Below are 12,829 nucleotides of genomic sequence, written 5' to 3'. Positions count from 1 at the left end.
TTAGTGAACACTTACAGAAATTTTGAGTTTCCATTCATTCATTTTTGCACTTTTCTCCCTGCCCACCCATCCCCTGTTTGCTCTTCTCTTTGAAAAGTAAAAGAAAAAATTCCTTCACTGGTATACAATCTCCACACCCCGGCCCCGCCCCCTCCCCGAGTACACTCCCCTATGCAACCTTCATTCTGGACTCTTGTAATAACCATAATACCAAATAATAGATCACTTTTAAGCTGTTCTCTCCCTCATCTGTTCCAATGCAGTATACGTGATTTATCCAATTTTTCTCAGTCTCGCCCCAACCTGATGACAGTCCCGTTCTACAACAGTGGCACGAAGCAATTACATAGATACTATGTTGTACTATTAAATGGACGCATACACAATTATAATAAACTAAAAAAAAGATTCTTCTTATTTGATTAAAGTGGAATTCTTGGAGGACAAATTAAATTCTTAGTGATGAAAGCTCCTTGTCTTATTTAGTAGCTAGGAAGGTGAGACTAAAACTCAAAATTCCTACTGTATGAGGAGAAATTGCATTAGACAGCATGACCCTGGTTGGAAAGACACACTGTTTAACAGTTTAATGTTGAGTACTTATTTATGCAGCTAAGTTATGGAAAGTCGTCACTCTTAAAAAGCTAGCAATAATCAATATTGACTGACCCCCAATTGCCAGTTGAAAGCTGATATTTTCAATAAATTGTTTTTTTCTGTCAATTCATGGAAAAAACCTACAGCCTATAGCACAAATCCTATAATTTTTAAATGTAGTGACTCTTTGATAAAGGAGCTTCCAGTTTTCTTTACCAAGGCCAGGCAGTGATACCAAGGGTTTAATATAGGAGTTAGTCAGTAATCATTTGAACATGTTGTGCAAATAACTCAAAGAAGCAGTCACTAAAGCAGTTAAAGAAGGTTGTAGATTAAACAAATAAAATTTAAAGTATTAATTTTTACTAGAGGTTTATGCTCACAGCTATTGAAGTATTTGTTGTATTTCCCATGAACCTGAGGTTGCAGAATTGTGGGGTTAAATAATCTACTGTTGGAAAGGTTTCATAGATATTGCTACTGGCATTAATTCAGAGGACTCTCAAATTTTTTAGTATGTTATTTCTTTAATTTTTCTTAAGGGTATTATACGCTTAATTGAAACACATTGATTTTAATTTGGTTTAACTAGAAGTTGATAAACATGTATCCTTTCTCCATACCACCATATTAAATTTGTACTCTGCATAAGGAAAAAACATAGAATAATTAATTTATTTTAATTGTACTCTTAGGGAAGAGCATTGAATATGCAATGGATTACCGAAAGAACAATATCTGTTCTGGAGGAAGAAAAGTAGTGCTCCTAAAAGGCGAGGATTGTGGAACTTCTTCTCACATATTTTGAGAGTGCAGGGGGCAGGCATTTCTTGGGAAAAGACATCATGCTGTGACAGATAGAGGGCCAGATAAAGAGAAAAGCACCTTCAAGGAGATGGACTAATACATTGATGACTCCAACAACGGGCTTGAGTGTGGCAGAGATGATGAAGATGAATCAGGTTAAGACAAGGTTCCAATCTGCTGTTCACTGAGTCACTGAGTTATAGTGAACTGGATGTCGCTTAACAACAAAAATAACTTTTTTTTCTTTTTTGCCAAACAGTCTAATTCATTTGAAGATAAGAATTAGAAATCTTCTAAGTAAGTTATCCTGCTAAAGATGATCTTAAATGACGGAAACAGTTCATCCACAGAGAACAGCTACATGCGCAGGCTGGGTTTAGAAGAGGCTGTGGCACTAGGGACATTTTAGCCGATGTTAGATGGATCTTAGGTGAAAGCAGAGAGTATCAGAGGAAAGTCTATTTGAGTTTCACTAACTATGCAAAGATATTTCACTGTATAGTTCACAACAAACTGTGGCTAACTTTGAGGAGAAAGGGAATCCCAGAACACTAGATCATGCTCATGTGAAACCCATACTAGGATCAGGAAGTTGTCCTCAGAATAGAGCAAGGAAACTGCATGGTTCAAGATCACAAAAGGTGTACTGCAGGGATGCATCTTATCTCCATATGTTTTCAATCTATATGTGGAACTGATCATCTGGGAGGCTGGACTTTATGAGGAGGAATGTGATATCAGGATTAGAGGAAGATTTACCAACAACCTGCTTTTGTAGATGACACACCTTGTTTGTTGAAACTGAAGAGGACTTGAGGCATTTGACTTGAAGTCAAGGACTGTAGTCTTCAATGTAGATCGAAGCTCAACAGTAAGAAGACAAAGATTCTCACAGGGAGAAAAGTGCAACAATGAATGAACGGAAACCCTATGTCTCTGTACACTTTCAATAAAATTAGTTAAAAAAACAAAAGAAGGCAAAGATTCTCACCATTGGGACAATTGACAGTACCATAATAGAGAAGAGAGTGAGACTGTTAACAATTCCAGCTTGCTTGGTCCCCCAATCAACACTGTTGGTACCAGCAGCCAGACAATCAAAAGACGAATTGCATTGGGAAAAAAAGCAACCCAAAATATAGAATGGACTGCTAATGACATGTCTGTCCTGGAGAGGGAAAAAACAGGCTGATCCTTGGAGGCAAAGAGCTTGAAGCTTATTCTCACATACTTTGGGCATGTTGCCAGGACGGACTTTCTTTGGACAAGGACATCATGCTTGGGAAGGTGAAGGTATAGCACAAGAGAGAAAAACCCTGGATGAGATGGGTTGACAAGATAACTGAAGTAATGGAAGTAAGTATGTTGGAAACAATGAAATTGGCTCAAGATAGAGCAAGGTTCAGATCTATGGTACATAGGGTCACTATGAGTAGTAAATGACTTGATGGCACAGAACAATAACATTTTAGCTTGTTTGAACTTTTGCCATAAAAATACTATTTTTTCAGAGATCTGTTTTTCCTAAGGAAAAAATAGTTCATATAGATATTGTGAGAAGCCATTGAATCAACTATGATTCATAGTAATCCTATAAACAACTTATCTGAATCTTGCTCTATCATGTGTCATCCTCATCATCTCTGTTATACTTGAACCTATTGTTACCATCGTTGTTTCACTCTACCTCATTAAAGGTTTTCATCTCTTTGGCTGACAGTTGATCTTTCCAAGCATGTCCTTTTCAAAGCTTCACTATTATTGCCTCCAAGGATCAGCCTGGTTGCATTTCCTCCTTGAAAGATTTCTTTGTTCTTGTGGCAGTCCATGGAATACTCAGTACTCTTCTCCAACACTACCACTCAAATGCATTAATTCTTCTGTCATTTATTCATTGTCCAACTTTTGAATGCATGACAAGCAATTTAAAAGACCATGGCTTATATCAGGCACAACTCAGTTTTTAAACTGACATCATCGTTCCTAAGAACTTTGGAAATATCCTTGACAGCAGTTTTTCCCAGTGTCACAGACCTTCAGATTTCTTAATGGCTGGGCTGGAACCAAGTTTGTGGATTCAAGTAAGCTGAAATCATTGACAGTTTCAATATTTTTTCCATCTATCACTGTTTGCCCACTATGAAGATTTCTTATCTTCTTGATGCAGTACACATTGAAAGCTATAGTCTTTGACCTACTACAGCAAGCTTTGCAGTTCTTCATTTTTTTATAAGCAAGAATGTGTCATCTGCATAATATCTTTATCAATGGACTTCTTCCAGTCCTGATGCTATATCCTTCTTCATAAAGTCCAACCTCTCTAGTGATTTGCTCTACAAATGGATTTGAATGATTTTTAAAAAATAATACATTATGAAATTAATATTTACTATATGTGATGGTTCATTTAATGTGTCCCCTTGACTACATTATTATTCCTATTGCTTGTACAACTAGTCTAGCAGCAGTAATGGAATAGTTATATGTGATTAAACCAGTGGCCATGAGTAGATTAGATTAACTTCCAGAATGCATCCTAATGTAATATAGTTATTATTATACATAATCAACTTCTATATACAGTTTCATGTACTCAGTCAAACAATCAATAATTTAAGGTCATGACTGTGTAGGCTGGTTCTTAACCCTAACAAAACCCTAGACTAGAACTTCCAATACATACACAGAGGAAGACAGATGCTGTGTGGCTTGCCAATGATCCAAGAAATACTGAGGTCTACCAACAAAGAAGAAATAAATATAATAGAGACTATTATTCCTATTTTAGATACCAGTTTAGATACTAGCAAAGCAGATTTCTATCTTTGAAATCCTCTTCCTCTCACCCATATTTGTGATATTTCCATTATTAAATCAGCACTAGGAAATAAATATGTAATATATTTACTTCTCAAATGTGTAAATAATCAAATGTTAGTATAATTCTTTTTGGATAATAAATTAGTAGCTACAAAAGTGACCTAAGACTTCTCTTAAACATGAGACATGCTTCTTAACCACTTCACATTTCAGATATCACCTGGAAAATGGAGATTTTAAACACTAATAAAAATTACAGAGTTTTAGAAAGAAATTACTTAATCAGCGTAAACATAGTATCAAAGTTCCTGGCACATACTATGAGTTCAATAAATTTTAACTGTTTTTATTGCTTTTTTTATTATTATTCCAGGGGAGAATCTCTGGACAATTCCGTTCTGAAAGAAATGCTGCATTTTAAAATATTCTTAGATCAATCTAATTTTAAACTGTGATTCCCTCATGCCACAAAAAAGTGGAAAATTTAACTTAATTCATTCATAGATCTTATTTCCAATTCTGAGCTGACCCAAGATGCCAAGATCTTTAGTAACCTAAAAATAAAATAGAAAATACTGTAATTATCTCTATCTACTGATATCAAAACCAATGGAATATTTATTGCTACTCCCATCTACCATTATTCCTTAATCTGCATTGCCTTTTCCTGAAGTGTTTTGAGACAATAACTTTTAGGTATTTGGGATAGTCAGGCCAACTATAAGCCTCAGTCTTAGTTCTGGGGAGAAAACTTACTCTGAACTACTATATATTTCTACTATCTTCTTCCCTGGACTTGAAAGTCTATAAGTCAAATTAGAGACAAAACCAACAAGACAAAAAAACAAACAGAAAACAAAAACAAAACCCACACAAAACAAATGAACAAAAAGAAAACCTATCATCAGTTGGAAAGAATAATTAGAAAAAATATTAGGGAGAAAAAAAATATATATATAAATGTCTTCCAACATGTTTTAAGAATGAAAAAAGAAACTATTCTTAAGAAAGCCAAGAAATCTGGAGGACAACTACCTGGCCAACTAGCTGGAAGAGATCCATATTTATTCCCATTACAAGAAAAGGTGACCCAACAGATTGTGGATATTATTATACAATATCACTCAAAGTACACACAAGGAAAATCCAACTGAAGATTATCCAGAAAGAAATGGAACAGTACGTTGACAGAGAACTACCAGACATACAAGCTGGATTTAGAAGAGGCCATAGTACTAGAGATATTATCGCCAGTGTCAGATCAATCTTGGCAAAAAAGCAGAGTATCAGAGGGATATCTCTCTGTGTTTCATTGACCATGCACAGGTATTTGACTGTGTAGATCATAACAAATTGTAGTTAACCTTGAGGAGAATAAGAATTCTGGAACATTTGATTGTGCTTATCTAAAACCTATACTTGAACCAGGAAGCAGTCCTCAGAACAGACCAGGGAAACAGTGCATGGTTCAAAATCAGGAAGGGATGGATGCATCAGGGATGTGTCTCATCTTCTTATATTTTCAATCTATATGCAGAACATCATTAAGGAGGTTGGGCTTTATAAGGAGGAATATGGCATCAGGATTGGAGGAAGATTCATCAACAAACTATGCTATAGAGGTGACACAACCTTTCTTGCTAAATCTGAGGAGAACGTGAAGTATTGCTACAGAAGGTCAAGAACTGTATGTAGTCTTCAATATTGAAGCTCAACTTCAAGAAGACAAATATTCTCACTGCTGGGCCAATTGGCAGCACCTTGATGGATGGAGAAGAGATTGAGATTTTAACAGTTACATCTTACTCAGCTTCACAATCAATATTGTTGGCACCAGCAGTCAGGAAATCAAAAGGTGAATTGCTTTAGGTAATTCTGTTCTCATGGACTCTTTCCAGAGTACTGGGAAGCAATAATGTCGGTGTAGTGACTAAAGTGCACCTGATTCAGTCCATGGTCTTCGCAATTACTTGCTATGTATCAGAGAGCTGGATAATGACTAAGGATGATAGAAGAATTGATGCCTTTGAGTTCAGGTATTGAAAAAGAGTCTTGAACATACCATGGACCACAAAGAAAACAAATAGTTCTGTCTTAGAGAGGGTGGAATCGAGGTTGTCCTTGAAGGCTAAGATTTTGAAGCTCCATCTCGTATACTTTGGACATGAAGCCAGGAAAGACTGATCCTTGGAGAAGGATATCATACTTAGGTGAGTGGAGAGACAGCACAGAAAAGGAAGACCCTGGAAGAGATAGATTGATACAGTAACTATGGCAATGGAGGTAGTCCATCAATGAGATTGGCTCAGAACAGAACTGACTTCAGAGCTATATTATGGGTCACAGGTGACTTGATGGCACATAACAACAACAACAACCCTTTGATAGGAGCTCTGGTGTCCTGGTGGCAAGAAGCTGCACTGCAATCCTGAAGGAATAGGATTCAAGGCCACTAGCTGCTCTGTCAAAAAGGATAGGCAATATCCTCCTATGTGTAACTGCCTCTCAAAACCTGCCAGAGGGTCAGCTATGGGTTAGTTCTGACTCTACAGTACATAATAACAATAAAAACACCTTTTGATGCTCCTTAGAGGCAAGGAAGATTAAATTTCCTCTCACATACTTGAGCATGTGTTTATTAAGGAAGAGTCCTTGGAAAAAGACATTCTGGGAAAGGTGGAAGGGCAGAGAAAGAGAATTCCACAAGATCGATTGACACCATGACTGTAATATTGGACTAGAGAATAAAACAGATTGTAAGGATAGTGCAAGATAGGTCAAAATTCCATCTGTTGTTTATGGGATCGCTGTGTGTCATAGTCTACTTGATGGCACTTAACAACAATGATATATCACATACAGAGCAGGATCAGAAAACATATTGATATCATAAACAGTTAAAATGCATTTGTTGTTGTTATGTGCCATCGAGTCACTTGCAACTCAAAGCAACCCTATGTATAACAGCCGTAAACCCTGCTCTATCCTCTGCCAATCGTACTGCCTCTGACACACCCATCCTGATTACCCCAGTCACTGAATCAATCCACCTCATAGAGGGTCTTCCCCTTCTGAGCCGTCCCTCCACCATCCCAAGCATGAAGTCCCTCTCCAAGGACCAGTCCCTCCTTACAACATATCCAAAGTATGTCAGATAAAGCTTCAGAATCCTTGCCTCCAAGGAGCAGCCTGTTTTAACCCTCTCCAGGATGTATCTGTTGGTTTTCTTGGCAGTCCATGGTGTATTCAATACTCTTCTCCAGCACCACAGCTCAAAGGCATCAATTCTCCTTCTAGCCTCCTTAGTCATTGTCCAACTCTCTGATGCATAACAAGCAATTGAAAAGACCATGGCCTGTATCAGAAGCACCTTAGTCTCCAGAGTGACACCATTGCTCTTCAGTACCCTGGAGAGATCCCTAACAGCAGACTTTCCCATTGCAATATGTCTTTTTGATTTCCTGGCTACTGGTGCCAAGAGTATTGACCGTGGAGCCAAGCAGACTAAAGTTGTTAACAATCTCAGTCTCTTCACCATCTATCCTGATGCCAATTGGTCCAGTGGTGAGAATCTTTGTCTTCTTGACACTGAGCTTCAATCCATACTGAAGGCTGCAGTCCTTGATCCTCTGCAGCAAGCATTTCAGATCCTCCTCAGTTTCAGCAAGCAGGGTTGTGTCATCTGCATAACACATATTTTTAATAGATCTTCCACCAATCCTGATCCTACACTTCTCCTCATAGATTCCAGCCTCTTGGATAATCTGTTCTGCATGCAGGTTGAAAAGACAGGACACATCCCTGGCATACTCTTTTCCCAATTTTGAACCATGCAGTGTTTCCTTGCTCTGTTCTGACGACTGCCTCTTGGTTTTAGTTCAAATACTGAATGACAATGAGATGTGTTAGTTACTATCAAGTTCACCATGACCCATAGTGACCCTATGAACCTCAGATCTGCACCCTGTCCTCTCCTTTGCCATCCTCCTCCTTGTCTCAGATATGTTTGAGCCAAATGTTACAATCACTGTCTCAATACATCTTGTTTAAGGACTTCCATTTTTTATATCCCTTTACACTGACAACTGTGATGTCTTTTATCAAGGACTAGCCCCTCCTTAAAACTTGGCAAAAGTGTATGAGACAAAGTTTCATCATTCTTACCTCTAAGAAATATCCTCATTGAACTTTCTCCAAGACAGTCCATGGGATATTTTGTATTCCAACACCACAATCAAAGGTATCAATTATTCTTGTATAATCCTTATTCATTGATTAATTACTTGCTATGGAAGTATTTGAAAAGACCATGCATTAAATCAAGTGCACTTTAGTCTTTAAAGAAACATCATTTCTCCTTTGAAATTTGGAGAGGTCCTTGAAAGCATATTTTCCAAATATGATATATATTTTTATATTTGACTGCTGGTATTGATTGTGGATTAAAGTAATAAGAAATCATCAACAATTTCAATCCTTTCTATGCCTTTCACGATGATGCCTAATGGTCCAGGGGTGAAGATTTTTATTTTCATAATGCTGAGATTTAATTCATTCTGAAGGCTGAAGACAGTAGTCTTTCATCTGTAGCAAGTGCTGTAGGCATTTTCTCTTTCAGTATAAGCAAGTTTGTGTCATCTGCTTAACATAGATTGTTGATAGTCTTCCTTTTCATCTGATGTCATATTCTTCTTCATAAAGTCTAGCTTCCTGAATGATTTATTTCACATAGAGATTGTATATCCTCAGAACTGGACATCCACTTATAAAATAACAGATTTCAAAAACCCTATGAACAAATGAGGAACAAGACCATGAGATACAATGATGACTATTTAAAACTCACTGAAGTTGATATAAAACCAACTCGAAGATGATTTTCCAAGAGATTTTTGATGGCTGTGGATGCTTCCAAAAATCCTTGTAAGAAATTGTGCTGCCATGCCAAAAGTACATGGTTTGAACCCACCAGATACTCTGAAGGAGAAGGATGAGTGTGAGCAATCTCCTCCCACGCAATGTACAGCCTCTGAAAACAAACCAAAGAGTCAGTTATAGGTAAGTTCTGACTCAATGACAAACAACTACATCATATTGCGTGGGAAGAGAGTGTCTATCTTTGTCCCTTGGAGTTGTTGGTTGGTTCAAAATGCTAGAGAGGCACCACTTTTGGGTTAACAGTACAACTCCTTATGGGCTACGCCAAAGACATCTGTTAAAAGTAAGTTCTAGAATATCACCCAAGCATGCAAAATTTTTCTTTAAAAAATAAAATTTTGTATAGAATTTTTCAGAATCTTTCAAAAAGATCTCTAATCTTTGTTCTACTGTAGAAGCTGACATCAAATATCCTAGCAAAGACAGCTCAAATATGAATGCACTTCTGTGGTTGAGAAAGTACAAAATTCCATATTAAAACTTGTGTTTCTTGAAGAATTTGCCTTTGTTGAGACCAAGAGCATTAATGTTAAAGTTATTTATGTTGATACAGGGCCTTAAACTTTGCAAATTTATTTCCTGAACATTCTAGCATTTGCTTTCTGTAACAACAGTATAAGATAGGCAGAGAAGATATTAGCAGTTTCAATCTCCAAATGAGAGAATCGAGTCTTAGAAGAACTCAATCATAGAAGATCTTCTCAAGGTTACAGAAATTATAAATGCTGGGCCCAGAACCTCAAATCTGGTCTTTTGATTCAAACCCAATGTTTTTTCATGTGTAACCTGAAGTTGAGTTATAAATCTGGAGTCACAAATAGCATCCACTTTTTATGCCAGCCCTGATAAATTGGAAAGCATGCTTGAGATGAGTCCTGAAGGACACACAGAAGATAGGTGAGGATAGATTTCAGGTAGAGATGTCCTAATATAAGGTGGCTCAGAGATATAAGGCGGCATATGGTATTCAAAGACCTCCAAGTATATTTCTTTGTTAAACTGAAAATGTGCCTTAAAAAATTATTTGCCTTTCCTTTTGACTCTCCCATGGAAAATCCATTCTGATTATGCCAGGCCCCTTGAATCTCACCATGACTCACCACAGCTGGGTCTCCACAGTCACGTCAGGCCTCTGGATCATTTATTCAGAGTTACTGCCAGGTGAACCTGATGGCAGTTACCCAGCAATGTGCCTTTCTAGAAGTTTGTTCTGGATAATTAGAGAAAGACTTCATCATGCCCAATGGATATGAATTATTTTCTGATTTTATACCAAACTTAGGAGCAGATGAATAAAACTCCTTGATAATGAGGTTAAAAATGCTGCCATTTGAATAAAAGAGTTTAGAGATTCTCCCATATTTTCAATTTGTATTTCATGACAGGTGTGTCTTTGATCAAAATTAACATAATAATAAAATTATTATTACCCTAGCCAACATTATTTGAGCCTTGTTGAGTTTCATAAATTGTCTTAACCACTTTTCATCTATATTATTTATAATCCACACAGTTTATTATCGCCATTTTATAATTTGTATTGCAGTTTTCAAAGAAAATAGAGAAGAAATTAAATCTTTATGGTGGTGCCGCTATCACACAAATGTTTCTCAAGGAGGGGGGGAAAAGTCATTTTTCAATTGTGGGTAAAAAATTAGTATGTCTTTGTTTAATATGCATCGTATTTATTTAGCACATGGAAAAAATCAAGTTCATTACATTATTTTCAGTCTACTCCTGCCTCATTTCTTCTGAAAATTTTGCCTGTGATTATCCCAGAACACATTCTACATAAAGAATTGTTTTGGAATATTGTTATCTTGTTGATTGGCCTGTTGTATGTTAGTAACCATAAGAGTGTACCAGAAGTTTGTTAGGAATTTTCATCAAGTAGATAATAACGACTCATAGCAACCCTATAAACAATAGGTCTGAACCTTACGCTGTTGCTGTTGATTGCCTTCAAGTTGAGCACGACTCATACCAAACCTGTAAACAAAAGATATAAAGCCCCTCTACAACTATTGACATTTATCAAAGTTCACCAAGTTTCTAGAGGCATGTTATTTAGGAAGTGGATATCACTCTTGCTCTATGATATATTCAAGTCTATTGTTTTAGCTCTTCATCAAACAATCTAGTTAAGATTACCTTTCACTGATCTTCTATTTTTCCCCAATATAATACCTTTTGCCAAAGACTGTCTCCTCCTGACAACATGTCCTTGTGTGCAAGGCGAAGTGTCACCATCCATGCTTCCTAGGTGTATCCTGGTTTCTATTTTTTGCGGGGTAGACTTGTGTTTTGTTTTGTTTTTTTTTCTTGGCAGTCCATGGTATATTCAATATTCTTAGCCTAGACTACAGTTCAAAGTCATCAATTTGTCAGTCTTCTCAATTATCGTCAACATTCAGAGGCATAGGAAACAATTAAAAATATGGCTTACATCAGGTGTATCTTATAATTTAACCAACATCTTTGTTTTCTAGCATTTTAAAGAGATTCTTGGCAGTAGATATTATCAGTGAAACACATCTTTTGATTTCTTGAGTGCTGTCACTTTGGATGTTGATTGTGGATTTAAGTAATATGAAATCACCATGTTTATAGTTTGGTGTGTGTGTGTGTGTGTGTGTGTGTGTGTGTGCATGTTTAAAGTTGTAAACCTAACATGCCATTAGTTTCTGTTAGAGAGGATCTGCTCACAGAATCTATTGGCTATTGTCTATATTTTAAGGCTACCTTAGAATTGTTTTCTCAGCAAGAGGTAATATCTGGTGTCTTTTGACTGATGGAATATTGCTTGATGGAAGATTGGCAAAATGGAAAATTTTCTGTGTAGCATTCAACATTTCTTCTACTGAAATTCTACTTTTGCATGTAGAATTAGCTATATTCAGAGGGATACATACATGGGTTTTAGTGTTTGGGAATCATGACGCATTTTCTTCTACCAGTATCAAAGATCTAGTTTTCAAAGGCTGATTACAAGATTATTATCAGAGTTGTTAGGTGGTATTGAGTAGATTCAACTCATAGCAACCCTTTAAACAACAGGCTAAACATACGTTCCCTAGCCAATGCCATTTTCACGATTGCCAACATGTTCAAGCCCATTGCTACACTTACTGTGTAAATCCCTCTCCTTGTGCCAATCTGTCTTCCTTTCTTTGGCTAATCCTCTTCTTTTCCAAGCATGATCACTTTTTCCATGGCATAGTCCCTCCTCATAACATGTCTAAAATTAAATGAAATTTTACCCCTTTTGCTTCCAAGAACCCTATTTACATTTTCTCCAAGATAGATATGTTTCTGTGAATGTCCATGGACTATTTCTAATCTTATTTTTTTTTCAAGGAGATCAGACCTATGGGCTACAAAAATTCTATATTCTTTATTCTGAAATGAGTAATTGAATATGTTGTTGTTGTTATGTGCCGTCGAGTCGTTTGCGACTCATAGCCACCCTATGCACAACAGCCCTAAACCCTGCTCTATCCTGCGCCAACTGCACCACCTCTGACACACCAATCCCGATTACCCCAGTCACTGAATCAATCCATCTCATAGAGGGTCTTCCCCTCCTGCGCTATCCCTCCACCGTCCCAAGCATGATGTCCCTCTCCAAGGACCCGCCCCTCCTGGCAACATGTCCAAAGTATGTCAG

Source organism: Elephantulus edwardii, unplaced genomic scaffold (assembly GCF_000299155.1).
Source record: "Elephantulus edwardii isolate Elephantulus edwardi_28Jun2011 unplaced genomic scaffold, EleEdw1.0 scaffold00069, whole genome shotgun sequence".
NCBI classification, from domain to species: domain Eukaryota; kingdom Metazoa; phylum Chordata; class Mammalia; order Macroscelidea; family Macroscelididae; genus Elephantulus; species Elephantulus edwardii.
The sequence above is the reverse complement of the archived record's forward strand: the minus strand, read 5'-3'. Positions refer to the sequence as shown.